Source organism: Heliangelus exortis, chromosome 1 (assembly GCF_036169615.1).
Source record: "Heliangelus exortis chromosome 1, bHelExo1.hap1, whole genome shotgun sequence".
Taxonomy (NCBI): Eukaryota; Metazoa; Chordata; class Aves; order Apodiformes; family Trochilidae; genus Heliangelus; species Heliangelus exortis.
The window spans coordinates 167346406-167364362 of record NC_092422.1 but is presented as its reverse complement, the minus strand read 5'-3'; the positions used below and the strand labels follow the sequence as shown (position 1 = coordinate 167364362).

Below are 17957 nucleotides of genomic sequence, written 5' to 3'. Positions count from 1 at the left end.
AAAAAAAACACCTCTTTGGAACAGATGAAGGGAAAGAAAAAGAATTTTTTACCCGCAGACCATTATGGACCATTAAGGATGTGCCAAATTGATACTCACTTATCTAGGTTAATGGCCGTCACGAACAATCCGTTGCTATGAAACTGTTTAAAATCCATTGTGTCTATTGAATGTAAGGAAATGTACCTGTAAAACCACTTTGAACATGTGCCTGATCTCCATTAGAGAACATGAATGCCTAGAATAGAGGTGCTGGTTTTAAAAATATAACAAAAATCTGTGAATACTCTTGCTGCTTGCAACTATCTATTTCTTTTTGAGCTTCTCAATTTATAATCTGTCTGTTTATTAATTCTGTTTTTCATAGGAACACATGTTCTAGAGAATTAGAGCTGTGAGGAATTCAAGCATGTCATCAAGTTGCTGGTTCAGAGATTCCCAGTGGTGGATTGGGTCCACTGCTTACCTTTTTTTTTTTTTTTTAATGGAAAACCATGAAATTTTATCTTGTTATCACTCAGTATTTTAACATATTCCAAGAATTTGCTGTGGGTTACAGTATGAAAGATGCCAGTGGCAAGGTTCTACTGAGCTTCCTTTAAGTAGTTGACTTCAAATGGTAGTGCTACTTCTAATATTTCCTGTTAAATGGAATCTTTAAAATAAAAAGAATGATAATACAAAAATCTAAAACAATATTTAGTATTCTGAATGAAATTAGAGCAATTTTATTCTATCCATTTCTTTGTTCCCACATGAGTGATCTGTGGTGATATCATTCAGCACAATGGTAACAGGTGCTGAAAAAGTAATTTGAAACAAATAAATTTTATTGCATTATATGTTTTTTTTCCCTTTTACATCCAACTTTCTAAGTAGTTCCACACAATTACCTAAATGTAGGTATATCAAAAAGTACTTTACTCTGAGATGTATTTCCATTTTTCATTACAAGATCACTGGAGTAATAGCATTGTTTACTCTCTTTTCTACAGAAGGATTTCATCACTACTTGAAGACAAGGATAAGATAGCGTTAAGAGAGTTCATGAAGCCTATCTTTTAAACTATAGTTCTACTACTGGAGTAAAATATTCAGTAGAACTAGAAGGGACCTCTAGCAGACACCTAATCCATCCTCCTGCCTGTGGGAAGCAGTTATTCAAGTACTCTGATCTTCCAGATCTCCAGTGGGGATGGAAATTCCAAAAGGTCGCCAAGCAATCTATTCCCTATTTTCACTATTAAAGTTTTCTGTAATTTCTAACATAAATATTCCTTCCTGTAATTAAAGCTATTCCTTCTTGTTCTACCAAACACAGGCAGGGGAAATAGATTGGAGCATCCTCTTGGGTTACAATGTCTTCATTCTGTCTTTACCATGTCAGACTAAACTAACATAATTTATTCTTTTTATTTATTTTATAATTTTTATTTAAAATTCTATTATTTCTTCAAGTCTGGTGTTTAAAGCTGGACATTGTATTCTAATTCAGTATAAAATTAAGATTTGCTGGTCTCATATTTCATCTGATTATTTAAATAATGAAGCTGATCATCTCCCAGGAGAAGGTTACCAATGCTGTCATTCCAGTGTATAGTAATTGTTCCTCTGGAAACCAAAGTGGAAAGTTAGATTAATTAAAATAGTTCAGTGAAAATCAATCTAAGAAAACTTGTTTTCCTTTTGGATTTGTGTCTTAAGCCTGATTGACTGAACATGTAAGAAGGTACAAACTCTGATTCAAGTTCTTATGATGTACTACTTATAAGACCATATATACTACATATATACCTATAAGAGCAGACTTCCAAACTCCTGAAAAGAAGAGCAGGGAAGCTGCCCAGGTGTGAGCCTCTGGTTGACAGCTGGAGTAGATGGGGTAAGAAGTAGGAGGAGACAGTGGCTGGGCCAAATGCAGCTGGTGCAGTTTTTAACAGCTGATCCAGGACTAGGTTGTGATTTTACAGCCAGTTCTGTTCTGACTCTGACATAACAACACCCAGTATAAGCCCACCTCATCAACTACTCCAAGCAACCTCTAGAAATTTAGTTGCTGTGAGAACCCTGCTTGTGGGGTATCATTAAAACTGGCCAAATACTGTTTTCAGAGAGTGGGTTGATGCAGATAGGTGAACAGTATGATTTCATAAGCCTTACTTCTTTATGTTGAATAGTTTCCTTACTGAATACTATGCTGAATAGTTTCCTTACCACTGTTGTGAGCTATATAAACACTCTATTACATGCTATCTTGATATATTGATTTTAGATCTCCAGCTTAATGTAAGCATATTAAAGTTTTAAATGAGACATGCAGGTAAGAACATGTCTACTCCCTTTCTTCTTTTCTCTCCTGTCTCATGTAACAGCTCTACTCTTTTCCCAGAGAAAAAGATCCATGCTTTTGAGAGCTGGATCATGACATTCCACACATTATCATTTATTTCAGTCCTACAGTGCTTCTAGAACTAAATTCCATCATATTTAGATGGAGCCACTTAAGGATTGCATAGGATATTCATTATGCAAGACACAAGGTCAGTCTATTTATTCATTCCTGGAGGACTACTACTTATGTCACCAGTGATGACACCAATTCCACTGCAAAGAGTTATGCTTGTGGCTTGAGGATGTCAGTCAGATATAAGGGTAGGAATAAGAGGGTAGAACTACTTGTATTTGTATTAATTTAAAAAACTCCTCCAGCCAACAACATTTTATGCAGTCACTCTCTGCAGATGCATTTGTGTGATATTTCAGGTTCAGTTGAATACTGGAGATTTCAGGAACAATGCTGATTAAACTTCAGCAATGCACCATGTCATATTTGTTTATAGTTACTCCAACAACTTTGATACTACACTGTCTACATCAAGCAGATTATTCTGTTATTAGGAGCCACCTCTTCAAAGGAGTCTACATTTTTTTTCTAGTGATTATACAGGAACATTGGAAGCTATTGCTATGACCAACTATTCAACACTAGGTACTTAACACGGCCTCCCTGTCTTTCTTTAGTAGACTTAGACACTTAAGTACAGTACATAATGGGATCAGTGAAGAGTAGGGGAAGGGAGACAAAAGTGGGAGAAGCATCAAACGTCATGAAGAGATTTTCTACAGAGCAAGCAACAGCTGACCTGGCAAAGAAACCAGGGCAAGACCAGAGGCAAGCTGCTAAAACAGGCTGGAGGATGGAGAAGGCCAAAAGAGAGAGATAGGATAGGGAACAACCAGAAAACGTGAGAACATTTTCTGTAGCCTGCTGTTATTAGCTATTTCATCAGGTCCAGCTAGCAAAGCGTGTGTCTCCTGATACAGCACAACAAGGCAGAGTTTGTTTGTTATGAAAATTTTCTCCTTTGAATAGATCTTGGTTGGACATGTAGCCAAGGCTTCTAGAGACAGAAGCAGCTTCTAGGTCATCTGCTTTGATCTCTTACCTAAGAAACACCACAGACTCTCTATCATTACCTGTGATAATTTACGTTTAACATATTGATTTAATGATGGACATATTTTTGGTGGGTACACTATTTAAATTCTTACTGTATTTTTCAAACGCTGTCACTTTACAAGCCTTTTATCTATATATATAACAGTTATTTTCTTCCCACAAAAGTATCTACTTGGTGTAAGCAAGCTGCTATCTTAATAAATTTAATTCCATAAGGATACAGAAAGGCAGTCAGCAAAGAAGATGTAAATTCACATTCTTTGCCAGTTTTTTCTAGCTTTCAAACCTATTTATGTAACCAGGACAAATTTCTAAAGTAGACAAGATTGTGGACAAAGAACCCGTGAAGTTTGCTTAAATCACGGTAACAAACTGTTTCAATGAAATAATCCCTGGATGTATTGAGTGCCTGTAATACAACTAAAAAAATGTGGGACAAATAATATTTGTGGTTTACTGTATGTCACAATGTAAGCAGGATGTATAGTTTACTTATTATAAAGCCAACACTAAGGACACTACATTTTCCAAACTGCAATCAGTCAAAGGCAAGTAGCACACCAGTTTCTTACAGGTGCACACCAACTTCTCCAGGGTGCAAAACCAGATTATTGAAGTCACACAGTGAAAAAATATCCCCACAAGGGTAAACCCTAGTTTAGCTTGTTATTTTGGGCACAGTGTTGAGATATCAGACTTTTTTGTTATTTTGCATCAGTTTTTGGAAGGTCAAAGGCACCACAGAGCTTCACCATTTCCCGTGAGGTACCTGTTGGTACTGGAATACTTACATCCCTATGAACCTAAACTTTTGCCATAAGGCAAGAAATCCTCGCTTTACTATTTTGATACAGCTTGAAACTTCTAGCTCACCCCTTAAGCCTGACTGACATTCCCACAACGGGAAGCTCCCTCCCTGCCTCACCTGCAGGGCCAAATTGGGAAAGAGCTTTCAAGCACAACCACTCAGTCAAGTGCTTGAGCAAAGGCAGCTCAATTAAAGACTATTTGGCACTGGCTGGGATACACTCCCCAGCATGCCCTGGTAGCAGAGCAATTAGGAAACTCCTCTGGAATGCAGCCATTCCTCACCAGCTTGCCTAGGCAGCTTCCTGATCAGAAGTTCCTGTGAAATCCACTCCCACTTCTCCTCCCACACTATTAAAGAAGCCTCTGCACCCTGAGCTGGGCTGTGACTTCCTCCAGGCAAAGGGCATCCAGAATTACACAGAGGGATGCAGAACACAGGAACAAATAACCAGTCTTGGGGATTTCAGGCACAGAGAGAGTGGGTGTGGAAGAATCCCTACCCATGACCTGACTGTTGAGACCTCTCAGGAGGAAACAGGAGTTCCCATCCAGATGACGTGCTACTTCAGAGATTAATTAAAGAAAAATACAAACTTCCAATTTCTTAAATTTCCTGCTGCTGCTTACTTCTTTCCCTGATCTTCATTCATGCAAAGCAAAAAAGAGTCAGTGGAGAATATTTGCTGCCACCTCCTCTGCACGCTTGTTTCCAATCTGCAAGGTAAAGCCTTTAAGGGCCACCCTGTCTGTTATTAAACATGGCACTGGTGGTTGCTGTGAGGACCTACAAACTGCTGGCCACTGCTCTGGACCATCCATTTTTTCATTATTCTCCCCTGCATGCCAGCAACCTGAAAGGGAAGACATGGAATTGGACATTAGATGAGCAACCTGGTTGAGGTGGGAGGCAGGGCACAGTGTTTGGAGGAAACAACATGGAATAAGCTGAAGAGTTTAGAATTTCAGGGTCACTTCCTCCTTTCCTGTGCATGCTGATTCATCAGATTTATCTTTCTTCCCTCTCATTTATCTAAATTGTATTTGCAGCTTCAACCCACTCTTGCCGTGTCTCTCTGTTCCTGAGAAGAGGCATAGTGGTATGAGTTCCAGAACAATATGAGGCTGTTTCTCTCTTCACATGCCAGTAAACAAATTCATGGACAAAATTTAGCATGCATTATATAATGATGTTCAGTCAGAATTTGTATCTGATATGGTTTTGGTACAGTTCTTACAACGCTTCGCAGATTTTTTAGAATCTGTCAGCCAACTTTATTTAAAAGTTCTGGAGCTATTTAAAAAACAAGCTTCCTGAAGTGTCAATATGGTTTTTATTAAAATCAGTTTTTAATATGAACAACAAAGGAACTTTAAATACTGAAGGCACCAGAGACTCATGTATGGCCTATGAAGAGTTCATGTATAGTGGAGTCCCGATATGCAGCTGGCAATGCTGAGCTGGTGACTTATGGTTAACTCAGTAAGGCTCAGACAAACTACACTACAAACTTTTTTTTTTTTTGCTTCAATTCACTCTCAAACAAGTGAGCTGAAACAGCAAGGGAATATAAGGGTGGGATTCATCTCATCCAGGTTGACGGATCTACATCAATGGAGTCTAGAAAGTGATTTATCTGCCTAAAAGTAGATGCCTGCTTTAAAATGAGTTAACTCACTTTATGGACAATATTGACTGTTTTGACCAGATCCCCATTGACTATGACTTCAGGCCTATCAGCTGCCTCTGCCCAGCCTAAAACAGGAGAGAAATTCAATGACTTTGACCGAAGGCTAGCAATATTCCAGGACATGATCAAACTACTAAACTAGTAGTTAATATAGACTATATTCCAGTTCTCATTGCAGAGGAACTATTGATGATCCTACAGAGACAACAACATAGCAGAAATTATTTTGAGATAATATGCCCCAAACAGGCATTAATTAAAAACAGAAAAAAAGAGGTAGGAAGAAATAATTTGGGGCTTTTAAATCTATAAGTATGGGGGGGGGGGGTGTTTGATAATGATATTTTATACAGTGCATATATATGCAATACATACAGCACTTATGAATATTCACCATGAATCAACAAAGTATTTTTACGTAATCAAAGTCCTGGCACATTAGGAAGATTGTATGCTTGATAGTTTTCAGATTGTATCATTGACTTTAAACTGTAGCTTATAAAAAGACACTGATGTTGAAATTTCAAAGATATTTAAACACAAATTATTTTCTTAACTAAGGGGAAAGATACAACCTACAAGTTCTTTTGTAGAAGCATATTCTTGTGACCAGCATGTGAGTGAGGCTTTCATTCAAAGCACTGAAAATGTTATAGTTTTTTGATCATAAAGCCTCTTCCAGAACACAACTGAACAGCCACATCATTTTTCTTACAGACAGTGACATAGTTTAATCCAAGGGTTGAAAGCTGTTTTTTTTTTTCTTTGTCCATTTGGCAAATCCCATTTTCCTTTTCCCCATATTTTTAATAAAATACAAGCCAGTGTATAGATTTGTAAATATACTACTGAAGCAAGAAAAGGATTTGAATTCTAACTATTTAGTCACATAGAGGAATTATCAAACTAATGATAAAATGCTGGATTTATGACAAAATACAAGTAATACTTTCTAGTTATCAAAAGGTTAAAAAATGCCGGTTAAAAAATGCCAGTCAATTTTCTTTAAGATAAGCATTGGCATATTTTTACCTCAGTTCTACAAAACTGAAATATTACAGCAGAAGAAGAAAAAGTCATCTATTCCATGAAGATATGTATCATGTACATTAAATTTTTAGTGGGATATAAGATAGGTTCATATTGCTTCTTATAAAATGTATAGAATTTGATCACAGCCAAAAGGAGATTGATGACAATTTTTTTTTCAAGGTGCTATGTTTCGAATGTGTGTACTTTTTAGCAGAAAGATACTAATATGCCAGCTTTTCATTTTATGCAATTCTTCTTGTAATGCACAGTTCCACATACAGCCCTGCACAACACTGTGGGTGCAGCAACATCGTATTCTCATAAAGTTTTGCTAAGGCTGAAATTAAGCAGAGTGCTTGGAAATGGGAATTAGCATCAGTTAGAATAGAGATCTAACTTCATTGCCAGTTATAGTCATGTACACAAGCTATCTACAGGCAAGTACAAATTCAGTATTAAGCAGATAAGATACCCACAAGGAAAACAACAATTTACAGTCCTGAAAACAATGAGGCCACCCCAAACTTCTTCCAGTTTCTACTATCTCCAATCTCAATAGATTTTCCTTCCTAGATCAATAGGAAGGAAAATGTCAAAGGAATTCTGATACATCACTTTCTTCAGTAGACAAGAGTCCACTCTTTGAAAATAGATCCAGATCAGATTTTAGGATTCTACACTGAAAGCTGCAGTCCTCAAAATCATAACTCAGCTGCCATCTTTTGGTGATGCAATGCCCAAGTGCCTCCTCACCTTTGACACTAAAGCTCTCTGCAGGCAGTAAGGGTTCTAGCAGATCTGCAGAGGAAAACTGTTGCCATCCCCTGCTCTCTGCCTCGCCTCACTGATGGACAGCTTGGAAGTGATTCCTGGAGGTCAACTAGTACAGCTTCTCATTCAAAGTAGCTCAAACTAAAGCAAATTTCTCAGTCAGGTTTTGTGTATCTCCAAGGAGTGATATATTCCACAATATCTATTGAAAACCCATTTCAGCATCTGACCACTCTAACGATGAAAATCTTTTTCCTTACATGCAGAATTTCCTGTATTGCAGCTTCTGTCCATTAGCTCTTCCCTTATCACCACACACTTCCAAGAAGAGTCTGAATCTCTTCTGTATATTCTCCCCACTATGCTCTCCCCATATACTTGTGCTTCACCCTGTGTGATCTTAATGACACTCCTACTGTATTCACAACAGTGTATCAATGTCTTGTCTCAGGCAGACAAAAACAGTATTCCAGAAGCAGCCTCACAAGCGCCCAGTAGAGGAGAACAATTATTTCTCTGGTCCTGCTGGTTACATCTTGCCAATATGATCCAGGATGAGGCTGACCTTGTTTGCCACAACTGCCAGCTCATGCTCAGTGTGTCCACCAGGACCTCAGGTGTTCCACAGTTAACCTCCAGAATGTGCAAGTGCAGGGGGTTAATCCAGGCCTAATCCAGGACTTCTCACTTGTCATTGCTGAGCTTGGTAAGGCTCCTGGCAAACCATTCCTCCAGCCCATCCCTGTCCCTCTGAATAACAGCCCTGCCCTCCAGCATATCAAGTCTTCCTGCTCATGCTGCTATCATCCCTAAACCTGCTGATAGTGCACCCTCCCTCTCTCACAGTCCAGATCATTAACAGGGAAGCCACCAAACCACATTGGCCCCAGAATCCCTCCCTGAGGGAATTTGCCACTAGCAACCAGCTGTCAGATGGACTTTGTACTGCCAATCACAACCTGTTTAGCCTGGTAGTTAGCCAGGTTTCCATCCACCTTGTCATCTGCTTATCCTGACCATATCTCAGTATTTTGACTGGTAGGATACTATCAAAGACCTTGGGAAAAGTTAGCTAAAGTCAAGGCAAACAACATTCACTAATCTTCCCTTGTCCAAAGTCAATCATCTTACTGTGATCAACCAATATGGGTGATCAGGCACAGTCTGCCCTTGGTAAATTCACACTACCTGTTTCTAATCCCCTTATTGCCCTCTGTGAGCTCAAAAATGGTTTTCAGGAGAAAATATTTTGAGGAGACTGAGGATAAATTGCTTAGTCTGTAATTCCCTGGATCCTCTTCCTCAGCCTTCCTGAAAGTGGGTGTAACACTTGCCATTTTCTTCTGTCTCCATTCATCACAACCTACCAAAGTTGACAGGCAACAGAATCACACTTGGATTCTCAGCACCTTTGGATACTTGGCCCATGTTTTCCACAAGCTGCATTTTGGTGGCAAATATACTTACTGAGGCCCATTTTGTTGTCCATCACATCCCTTGCTGTTTCAACACCAGCTGAGCTTTGGCTTTACTGATTCTTTCCCTGCACATTTAGTCAATGTCTCTCTATTCCATTCAGGTAGTCCTGGACCTGTTTCTACCTTCTGCATACTTTGTATTTGAGGTTAGTCAAGAGAGTCCTTCTTGTCCATACTGGCCTTGTATAACATTTACTTCTGTGATTTGGAATGGACCAATTCTGGGCTTTGAGGAAGCTACTCTTAAAGATCAATTAGCTCTGCCAGGGGAAGCTAATTGGCTCCCATGTGATCCTGCCCAGCTGATCCCCAAACAAGCTGAAATTTGCTCTCCAGAAGTCAAGGCTCATTTATCTCAGGATTTTTAACTATACAGTCTCAGGGTTGCAGCCAAAGCTGGCCTCAAGCTCCACATCCCCAGCCAGTTTGTTCACAAGTAACAGGTCCAGCAAAGCACCTTCCCTAGCTGACTCACCAGTCACCTGTGTCAATAAATTGCTATTGGATTTTTTTGCACTTAATCCATGATTCAAGTACTGACATGTGTCTGGAATCTTTTTTCCAAGAATAAAGAGTTGCACTTTCACCGTCTTGACAGCAGAAATCTCACTTGGCCTTCAAGATCTGCATATTCTTATCACCTGCCACAGGGATTCTCAGGGAGAAGGCTCCTTTAACACAGCTGTAGTGCTGAGGAGAGCTGTGATCCTGATGCAAAGGGCTCATAACATATCCTTAGGAGAAATGTAATACAAGTATGAGGAGGTAAGAAACACTGTGATGCCCAAGGCCTGTTATGACAGGTGCTACCTTCATCCCTCCTAATGAGGCTAGGAGTGGACAAGAGACGAAGGGGACATTCTCAGGTTGTTGGTGCTGGCTATGGAGATGAGCAGAGCAGCCCTATCCATCTTGAGTCCTATCCACTTACCAGTATCCAAGGAACACACGGTATTCCAAGATTCATCACTACCAAGGATGAGAAAGGCAGCATGCTTGCAGTCACTTAGTGTAGGCTTTTGCCAGGTGAAACAGTGCTGGAGACAACTCCCTGTTGCCATATTTCACTTGCCAACGTGCTTCTTTGCTAATCTCATGTGCCCAGAAAGTCTTGATATAGTGAGGGTTAGAGCTGCTTCCCTAGGGAGGACCTCTTAAGAGATGATTCAGTAATGAAGGCTTTTGCCAGTTCACAGCTCCTGCCTATTTAAATGTGGCCATAGACATCTGAATTTAATGACATTTTCATAACCTTCTGGATCTGTAATTCTGCTATTCAAGCTACTGATTTCTCTTTGTTATAAAAAGATGGATGGAACATTTATCAGAAACACATCACCTTCTAACACAGTTTGGGCTCCTGGTTTCCCCAGGAGAAAATAGGATCCAGCCTTTAACAGTGATGCTGAGTGAAAAGTAGTCTTTGGAGAAGATTTGTAGACACATGTACATATCTTGAATCTCCAGTAAACAGAAAACAACTCACTACCTGCCTGAAACTCACTGTAGGCCACTCCACATGAGCACTGACCCTGAAAGAAACTTGTTTGGAGCACTCCCTGCCTCAAAAGGAGAAAAGTTCTCTGAGCCTGAGGACCTGCAGACATCCTACAAGGTGAGTACAGATGTGGTCTGACACTTAAAATAGAACCTGGCTTTTCTTCAGTGCAGGCTTTAACTTCCCAGCTAATGTATTTCAAGCAGGAGAATGAGAACTCTTTCTTCTGAAGAGGACTTCTCATCTTATTTTAAATGAAAGGACAAACACCAAACAGGATAGATTTTAGGCTATAAGCCCCAAGGCATCTCCAGACAGCAGTACCTCTGCTTATAAAATCCCAAGGCCCTCTTTTTTGTACAAGATTTTTTTCACTAGACTAAGCGGTCCCACTCACTCCTCCAATTTCCAGTTCCTATTCCAGGGCAATTATTCTGTTCCTCTGTACAAGGTAGGTAAGACATCTAACAAAATTGTCCATTTTCCTACTTACTGACTACTAGAAAGGATTTTCAAGCATCACAGACAAGCTTCAGGAATATTTGGGGCAAAATAATATGCTTAAAGTTTTTCACCTACAAGCTGGATATTATGCAGACCTGATTATAAGTTTTTTTTCAGGGCACAGATTTTCCTTTCCTTCAGACTAGAAATCCCATTCCTTTGGAAACTGCTGCTTTTCAAGTTCAGGATGTTCCCTTTGTTCTTCTCATCGACAAATATCATACCATGAATGCTAAAGGATACCAAATTTGGACTTTGTAGCAAGCAGAGGGAATACAGGCTCTGTGTGGCCCTCTGCCACCGGAAAACACAGCCAGGTTCATGAGCTGGGCCATTTAAAAAATCCTGATTTTCCTCTTAAACCATGCTAACCACTTGAAGTCTAGTTGCTATGATTTCCTTCAAAGGAAATATGTAAAACCTCAAACCTCAGCTGTAAATAAAAAATAAAGTAATAATGTTATTTTTTACTGCAGTAGGACTCAGATTAGTATGACATTTTATTGGGAATAGTAGGTCCTGAATATGACAAATAGAGTATCTACCAAGAATTCTTTACATTCTTAAGCTAAGATCCTTCAGTTATCTGTGTGCACAACTTTATAAATTAATAAACCCATAAAGTTATTGAATACAAAGTTAAGGCATTTTTTTGGTTTTAGGTAAGTTAATGTGAAATTGAACAATACACTGGATGAAAACAGTTCATGTTCAAGAATCATGTTTAATAAAACACTGTCTCCATATTTAATAAATAGCCGTGATTTTTTGCAGGGATTATAAGCAGATAAAACTTTAATAAAATATTTGGAGAAATAGAAGTAAATTAAGAGGATTTTTAGCATTTTAGGTGAAGCGAAAAATTTTTAATGCACGTCAACTGCATGTGAGGCATCAACAACTACATTTAAGAGAAAAATGTGATACTGCCCTCTCAGGTCATTCACAGCAATTCTGAAGCACCTGGCTCCTTTGAATTTACATGAAATGCTGAAACAGGACCTGGTTTAAAGGAAACTACAGTTAAATGAAAGAGAAATTCTAGCATAAAACCCAGGGCTTTATATAGTGTTTCTCAGTTGCATGAGAAATAGAACAGCTGGGTTGGAAGAGCGTGGGCTTTGTAGCTAAAATCTGAAAAATTTACTTCTAAAAAGAGGGGCAAATAAGTTATATTGTTTCTTAATTTCCGTTCTTGACTTTCCACATCCTCTGCTCTAGCTTACATAATAATATAGACAATTTTCTCTAATGTCTTAATGTGAAAAAAAAAACGTTATACAGCAAAGAGCATGAATTTGCTTAACTTTGGCTGCTCTGAGCCCGTCCCAAGGTCTAAACTGCATGGTGTTTCTTCTTACATCACATGCAGAGGCTTTGGACTTTTCCTGCTGGAATTTCCCAAGTCTCACAAGTAATTCAAGGGCCATACCTGTACTGGGACTGTAAGATATGACAAGCCCTTGTGTTATTCCACAAAAGCCAAGCCCATAACTGTTGAAGTAAGCCAGAGGAGGTGGTGAGGATGATGTTGCTGCATTGTTCTGGGCTCCAGCCCAACCTTTTCCCATCCCTGGAGTGGTGAAACTTCCACTATGAGATGTTAAAGGAGCTCCCTCTCACCCTGTTTTTCTAAAGCATAGCATAGGTTTAATATGATTGACATGGGAAAGGAGAGGGTTTCTAACTGAAAATCAAGACTTAAATGTCTGTACTTATTTTTCCCTTGGTTAACTTTACTGTTTAGAGCATAAAATTATAATTTGGGATTAACTGCTATTTCATTCTTCCCTCTGTACTTCTGGGGAGTCATGAATCTCCACACTGACATGCTGTAGATCCAGTGCCAAAGTGTTACGAAGAGGAGGCAGAGGAAGTAAAAGCTGGCAAGAAAGCTAAAATGGATGAGATTTCTCAGAAATTAAAACCAATGGTTCTACAGGTGTGCAGAACTTTGGAAAGTCAGGGAGAGACAGCTCAATACTTCAGCACTTCAACATTCAGTTTAATGTTGACAGAAAATATTAATCTTGCCAAAATTAAGCCTGTGGTATGAATCCTTTGTTTTGCTCATCTGTATGAAGACACACAGGAAGCACAGCCATTCCAGCAATCTCCCATATTTGCACTATTTCAGATGTGGAATTTATTTCATATATGTATTTATCTCAAAATCTGTGCACAGAAAAATATGGGGGGGGGGGGGTGTAGAATATGTATAGAAAATTTAAATATTGATATTCCATGGTCTAAAAGGTTTTATCTTCTGATTCTTTATGCATGAAGAACAGAAACTTATTTCCAAATCTCAGGCTTGAAAACATCCAGCATACATGGCTCTGTATGGATATTCAGGCTTACTCTCCCTCTATCCCCAAGGCCTGCAGACTCCAGATTTTAAGTCTTTGGATTCTGTGGCACACAGGCAAAGTAGACAACAGAAGGCAAATATAGTAGGGTGGGTATTAGCCAAAATGCTTTATCTAACTAATTTCTGTGGTGCCTGTGTCCATCTCACATGGACATGCTGCATGTAAAATGAAAGTCCGGTTTCTATTTCTGTTCTCTTGCAAATACCACAAGATGACAGTTGTATCCCACCTGCCCTGAAAAAGAAATAAAGAGCACAGTTAAGTATTCAGGCAGGTGCACCCTTTTCAAAATGCCTGTGGCAACTGGGCTAAGCAAAGTAGAGGAAATACGTTATCAGAAATCCTCTCTTCAGCATCCTTTTAAAAGAGCAACAAGGAAGTGGTAGCAGCACCTAACTGCCTTGAAATCAAGTTTCGTTGACTCCCTAACCAGCATGAACAAGAGGAACAGTGCTTTGTCCTGCTGTTGGTATCTGAACAGTGTGGATGCTGGAGCTCTTGAAGGTGGAAAAAAGGAAGAGGGAGTCCTGTATTTCCTGAGCTACTTATTTCACCTTGTCTTGCACTGGCACTGCCCTTCACACAGTGAATCTTCTTCTTAGGTAACAGGTCTCTTGAAAAGATAACTTTCTTATCCTGTCTATTTTTTTAGCTGAATTAATCTTTATCTAGGTTACAGTACAGCTGTGTGAATGCTAATGCCAAGAGGAAGGAAGAAGAGGATGAAGGTGCATGATGTGTTTCTGCCTGGAAGCAGCACCAGCTTAAGCTGTATCAAACTAACTGTGGAACAGCTTGCTGTTACCTAAGCTCTAGCAGTGGTACCAGGACTTCCCATTGGTTTCAGTATTTAGTGCATAACTGTAAAAAGCTCTTCTGCTGCTATTATTCTATTACATTCCATATTTTGAGGAGATTTGAGCTTTAGTATCAAAACTTGTCCAATAAAGGAGCTAAGAGCTGTCCGTTAAATTTTTCTTCCCCACCTTAAAGGTTTAAGGAGCTCTTTAAAGTGCATAGAAAATTTTGTCCCCAATTAATTTTATGTATTAGGGTAAGCATTCTTAATACATAATCTGGCACACAATTCAAGAGCTATTTCCTCTAGTAGCTACTTTGTGGTAATGACATGTCATTCCTGTAGATTGTGTAAATTGCTGGCTCTATTTTTTATTTTCAACAAAATCTGTTTGCATAGCTTGGACTTCTTTCGTTACAACTAGGCAGGCAAAAGTTGAAACAACAAAACTTTACTGTTCATCTCTGTGAGGTAAATAACCACTGCGAAGTATAAAATGTTTTTAAAACAACACGCAAACCATGAAGTTGTACTGAAATTGCAGTGCACTTGATGACTGATGTGCAAACTAAGAATATGAATATCAGCTGCTTGCAATGCTCACACCTCTTCTTCACACACACACACCCTTATTTCTTGTGTAAGTGAGGCACCAGGGAATATGAGGAAGAGTACTCTGGGTAGATAAATTCTGTCATCAAACATCCAAACATCCAAAACATGCAAACATCCAAACTGTAACTTGTATCTTGTATTCAGACAAAAGATTACATATGCATAGTAATGATCTACTTCTTTCTTCCACTTCCACAAAAACACTGAAAGGTCCTTTTTTACATATCAAAATATATATGAAGTATTCTAAAATACCAAACTCTCACTAAAAATTAATTGGCAACACTGCTGCAGAATATGAACTGAACTGGTGAGTTTCTTTGCAAGTATCTCTACCTACTGTGGTCTGAGTAGTGAATTGGCAGCAGCTTTGTCAAATTACTTCTGACATGAGCAAAGCATGATAAAGGGAACTATTTCTCAGGACTTAAGTCCTGACTACTTTTATCACCCATAAAACGTTACACAGAATACTACAACTCTGGTTTTGAGAGATGATCCATCGTTTCTAGGGAACGCCTCTCAACTCCTGGGTTCCATTTCCAACAGACTTCCTTACAGACAAAAACCCTTTTTAGGTATTTGAGTTCAGGTCCTAGACGCAGCTATGAGATCTGTGACTTGAAAAGCTCCTGTTCTCTGACTGATACGTGGAGGGCACCAACATCAAGGACAGCGAATTCAGGGAGGCTGGTACAGTGCTGCATTTGATAGTTTATGCTCAAAATGTGCCACTCTAGATAGCTGTCCTGCCATGGTGTCTCCTCCTGCCACACCCAGGCACATGCACCTGCCTATGTACTATTTCCTTTCCTAGTGATAAACTTCCCATAACTTCATTTGCACTGACAAGGCTGTGGGTTTTAATAGTTATTGCTACCTCTTACTTAAGATCAGCGAGATTCACTAAGGAAGAAACAAATTAATACAAAATACTTTCGCTGATTGATGGCTTTGCTTTTGCTAATTTTTAAATTTGTTCCTAACACCCAATGAGCAATATTCTGCTGTGGCGCTGGGCAAAGTAAACACTTATGAGGAACATTTTCATAGAAAAAGTCGTTTGGGTTGGAAAGGACCTTGAAGATCATCTAGTTCCAACTCCCCTGCATGGGCAGGGACACCTCCCACCAGACCAGGTTGCTCAAAGTCCCATCTAACCTGGCCCTGAACACTTCCAGGGAGGGGGCTGCCACAACTTCCTTGGGCAACCTGTTCCAGTGTAATTTCTTCCTAATATCTAACCCAAATCTGCCATCTTCTCATTTAAACCCATTGCCCCTTGTCCTATCACTACATGCCCTTGTGAAAAGACCCTCACTTTCCCGTAGGCCCCCTTCAGGTACTGGAAGGCCACTGTAAAATCTCCCCAAAGCCTTCTCTTCTCCAGGCTGAACAACCCCAGAGCTCTCAGCCTGTCTCCATAGGAAAGGTGCCCCAGCCCTCTGATCAACTTTGTGGTGCTCCTCTGGGCTCACTCCAAAAGCTCTGTGTCCTTCCTGTGCTGGGGGTCCAACACTGGACACTGTACTCCAGGTGGGGCCTCACAAGAGCTGAGGGACAGAATCACCTCCCTTGATCTACTGGCCATGCTTCTTTTGATGTAGCCCAGGATACACCTGGCTTTCTGGGCTGCAAGCACACATTGATAACAACTCACATTGAGCTTCTCATCAACCATCACCCCTAAGTCCTTCTCCTCAGAGCTCCTTTCATTCCAGTCTCCACCCAGCCTGTATTTATGTTTGGGATTGTCCTGACCCAGGTGCAGAACTTTGCACTTGGCCTTGTTGAACTTCATGCAGTTTGCATAAACCCCCCTTTCAAGCTTCTCAGGGTCCCTCTGGATGGAATCCCTTTCCTCTATCATGTTTACTTCATCACACAGTTTAGTATCATCAACAAACTTGCTGAGGTTGCACTAAGTTGCACTGTCCATGTCACCAACCTTCAAGCCACTCAAGACTTGGGGCCATTTTGACATCAAGCTGCTGACCACAACTCTTTTGAGTGTGACCATCCAGCTGGTTCCCTATCTGCTGAGTGGTCCATCCATCAAATTCATGTTGTTCCAGCTTAGTTACCAGAATGTAATGCAGGACAGTGTCAAACGTTTTGCACAAGTCCAGGTAGATGACATCAGTTGCTCAAAAGTTCATCAGGTAGGACAAGCCATTTTCAGGACACCTGAAGAGAAGTGGAGGCATTCTAGCCTGGAGAGCTGCGGTCTTTTACGTGTGCATGGCAGCTTTCTAGGCCAGAGACTGCACAGCATATTGTTTGTGATGGAGTTCTGTCATCTACCAAGGCAGGGGAGGATCTGTTGGACTACCTAAAAGGCCATCTAAAATCCTGCCAATTTTTCCTTCAAAAATTTGCAAACATCACATCCCCTCGCTTTTCATGAAAAGATGTTGAAGAATATTGAAGCTGCTTCAATGATTTGTTTGAAAACTGCCTGTTTCTCTCCAGCTGGCACTGAAGCACTTGCAGGCATACAGAAGAAGTCAGATTCACTAACTTTGATACCCAGGAGCTACAATTTGCCATCAAAACCAGCAAGAACAAACAAAACCCAAGTTTTCTTTCTGCATTTTCCCCAGGTCCAGAAAAGCATCAAAAAGCAGACTTCTGGTGATCCTTTACTGAAACAAATGCTCAGTATAACATCCAAATAACTAGTGGAGCATTTAATGAAGAATTTTTTTATAGAACAGTATTATTAACTTCAAGCCAATTCTCTCAATTGGCTCCCAATTCTACAGTAATCATACTTACAAAGATTGTATGAAAGGAACTGGGAAATCTTCCTTTCCTCTCAGCAACAGGGGTTTAGGTTTGGGTTTTGGTTTGGAGATTTTTTTGGTGGGTTCCTCCCCTATCCCCCTCAAGCAGAGGCATATGACCATGGAGTAGCCCCTCTGTGTTCT

General features: G+C 39.9%; 1 protein-coding gene and 1 long non-coding RNA gene across 2 annotated transcripts in view; both read right to left on the bottom strand.

Moving 5' to 3' along the window:
• Nucleotides 1–17957, bottom strand: part of LOC139794639 (uncharacterized) — a 39409-nt gene that overhangs the window by 13009 nt on the left and 8443 nt on the right. The window lies entirely within an intron of this gene.
• On the bottom strand, nt 13701–16960 carry LOC139791394 (uncharacterized). Its single transcript, XR_011723913.1, has 2 exons — nt 16904–16960; nt 13701–13847 (listed from the first exon to the last, which is right to left on the bottom strand). It is a non-coding gene; the product is annotated as an uncharacterized lncRNA (long non-coding RNA).